At 38.7% G+C, this 3,496-nt stretch overlaps 1 pseudogene; it reads left to right on the top strand.

Moving 5' to 3' along the window:
- Positions 1 to 1,238: 1,238 nt before the first annotated feature.
- Positions 1,239 to 3,496, top strand: part of LOC100956614 — a 20,664-nt pseudogene continuing 18,406 nt past the window's right edge.

Below are 3,496 nucleotides of genomic sequence, written 5' to 3'. Positions count from 1 at the left end.
TAGAATTACTCTCGGCCCTTAGGGGAAAAAAGTCAAGGGTTTACAATAATTGAAAATTTAGAATGTGAAGAAAAGATTTTTGACATTCAAATTAGGGAATTATAAATTCATTAGTATCTTTATTTTTCCTTGTAAAGATTATAGTGGAAAACATTCAAAACATATATTGTATGCTAACTTTGAATGTATGAAATCAGTGCTTTATCTCATAGCTAATAAATTACTTACCGCTGATTTCACCCTGACATGTGGAACCGGGGAAACAAAAACAAGTTCTTGTTTATTCTTTTAGTCCTTTAAAAAATATATTGATTCATGTTTGAAGTTATTATTAATATTTAAGGCATCCACACGCTTAGATTTACTAATAAGTCAAATTGTAGAATATCTCCTTCTCTTGCCTTTTTTTCTGTATGTGAATTTTAGGTCATCTTACAGTTTATTTAACATTTTTAATTCTTGCAACAATAAAAGGGAAACACAACATTTATTATTTTAAGCGTTATAGTTAAATATAGCCTTGGCATGCTATTGAAGATGAAATAGTTCCAGGTGGTTTTTTGACTGTGATCCTTAGTTACAGATACGTTCATTGCTTTAGAATATAATGCCATACTAATATTTTATGCTGATTTGATCTTTCTCAGTTTAGAAGCTTGCTTTCCTCTTTCAAAGGGAAATCAACAAAGAATATTGCTTCCTTGAAAATTGGCAGGAAGGTTCCCAGCATAATAAAAGAATGTAAAAAAGAGCAAGTTAACTCAAGGATAAAACTGAATAAGTAGAAAAGAAGGATGTACCAGGAAGGGAGACAGAGGCAGAGGCCCAATGGATTAAGAGTGACTTAAGAAAAATGGATGTTTGTCAGAATATAAAGAAACACAAGCTATAATGAATCATTCCTTTCATACTACTCTGTATGGTAATTGTGGATTTGTGTAAGAGAAAAATTAATAGTTATTTACTGTATAAAACTTCTGACAACATTATTTCTTTATACTTTCACCTTTTATATTTTACTGAAAATGAGTGTACAATTGTTAAGGATATACACTAAGAGGGCGTGGCTTTTTGCAGCCATTTAGAATCATGAAAGCAACCCTTTCACCTCAGTTGCGGGACGTGGCCTGTCCTCTGCAGAAGATCCTTATGTCTTCATCGTCACATGCATAGGACCTCTGGGACCTGGAAGTGCCCTGCTGGACTTGACCCCGAAGACCCACCTGCAAGTTGTGTTCGTGAAATAGAGAAAGATGGGCGGCCCTGGTCGGATTTTGAAGGCTTATCAGGAGGGGAGGCTTCAAAAGCTACTAAAGATGAATGGCTCTGAGGATCTTCCTGAGTCCTGGGACTACGACCTTATCATCCTTGGAGGTGGCTCAGGAGACCTGGCAGCTGCTAGGGAGGCAGACAGGCAAATATGGCAAGAAAGCCGTGGTTCTGGATTTCATCCCTTCCACCCCTCTTGGGACTAGATGGGGTCTCGGAGGAACATGTGTGAATGTAGGCTGCATACCTAAAAAAAATTAATGCACCAAGCAGCTTTATTAGGGTAATCCCCGCAAGACTCTCGAAACTATGGCTGGAAAGTTGACAAGATGGTTAAACATGATTGGGGAAAAAAATGACAGAAGCTGTACAGAATCACATGAGCTCTCTGAACCGTGGATACTGAGTTGCTCTGCGGGGGATAAAGGTGGTCTACAAAAATGCTCATGGGCAAGTTATTGGTCCTCATAGGATTAAGACAACAATAATAAAGGCAAAGAAAACATTTATTTCTTACTGCCACTGGTGAAAGGGTACGTTACTTGGGCATCCTTAGTAACAAAGAATGCTGCATCAACAGTGATGATCTTTTCTCCTCACCTTACTGCCCTGGTAAGACCTGGTGGTTGGAGCATCCTATGTTGCTTGGGAATGTGCTGGATTTCTTACCGATATTGGTTTAAACGTCGCTGTTACGGTATGGTCCATTTATAGAGGATTTGACCAGGACATGGCCAATAAAATTGGTAAACACATGGAAGAACGTGGTGGCAACTATGTTTATAGAATAATTGTACCAATCAAAGTTGAACAAATTGAAGCAGGAAGACCAGGCCAACTCGGGGTGATAGCTCAATCCACCTATAGTGAGGAAATTATCTAAGAATATAATATGGTGTTGCTGGCAATAGGAAGAGATGCTTGCACAAGACATTGGCTTAGAAACTGTGGGAGTGAAGATATATGAAAAAACTGGAAAAATGCCTGTCACGGGTGAAGAGCAGAGTAGTGCACCTTATATCTATGCCACTGGGGACAGGTATTGGGGGGTAAGAACTCACCCCTGTAGCTCTTCAGGCAGGAAAACTTCTGGCTCAGAGGCTTTAGGCAAATTCCACTGTTAAGTGCGACTAGGAAAATGTTCCAACAACTGTGTTTACCCCGTCTCCTTTTCTCCCAGAATTATTTTATCTTGTTTACTGAGTATTGTAGTAGTTTTGAAATCAGGAAGTTTTCTAAGTTTGTTCTTCTTTTGAAGATTTCTTATCAAGATCTTATTTTTTACAGACCAGACGTGCACCACTTCTGGTGCATGTATATATACACATGTGTACACATTATGTATGGGTAGGCCTAGTTCCTTATGTTGACTACTTCTGTAGGTATTAGATTATCACAGGTCCCTGGGTGGTCAGCTTACACAGGTCCTACTATAATTACAGTGGGCTTTTGCTGATAATTCAGGATAGTCTCTTCTTCTCAACGTCTGCTGACTAGCAAATTTAATTCCATCTGCAACCGTGATTTCCTCCTGGTAACTAAACATCTGTGAGAGGCATTATTCTGCCTACCTACTATACATGATATATTACATTGAGTAATTTTCAAATGTTAAGCTTTGTATTCCTAGGATTACTTGTTTGTGATATGTAGCTTTTTTAATTAAACATTTTTCCTAAATTTTGCGATGACTGCATATTCAAATGAGAATGTAGGAGCTAATATAGAGATGTCCTAAGTTTGTTTTCACATTTGATTTTTGAGGAACAGTTGAGTGTTTCCAGTTCAAGGGTATTATTATAAATAAAACTTCTACGGAGATTCATGTACAGGTTTTGATTGTTTTCTTTTTTTTTTTTTTTTGAGACAAGTCTTACTCCGTTGACCTCAGTAGAGTGCCCTGGCGTCACAGCTCACAACAACTTCTACCTCTTGGGCTTAAGCGATTCTCTTGCCTCAGCTTCCCAAGTTGCTGGGACTATAGGCCCCCGCCACAACACCGGCTATTTTTGTTGTAGTTGCCACTGCTATTTTAGCTGGCCAGGGCCAGGTTCCAACCAGCCACCCTCATTATATGGGGCCGTTGCCCTACCCACTGAGACACAGGGCACTGCCCTATGTACAGGTTTTCATATGAACATCAGTTTCATTTTTCTGTGATAAATGCTCAGGGCTGGAATTAATGGGTTGTAAGATGGTTGCATGTTTAGTTAAAAAAAAAAAAAAA

The sequence above is a fragment of the Otolemur garnettii genome, unplaced genomic scaffold, assembly GCF_000181295.1.
Source record: "Otolemur garnettii isolate 467f Iridium unplaced genomic scaffold, OtoGar3 scaffold00079, whole genome shotgun sequence".
NCBI classification, from domain to species: domain Eukaryota; kingdom Metazoa; phylum Chordata; class Mammalia; order Primates; family Galagidae; genus Otolemur; species Otolemur garnettii.
This window is presented reverse-complemented; position numbering and strand designations above follow the sequence as displayed.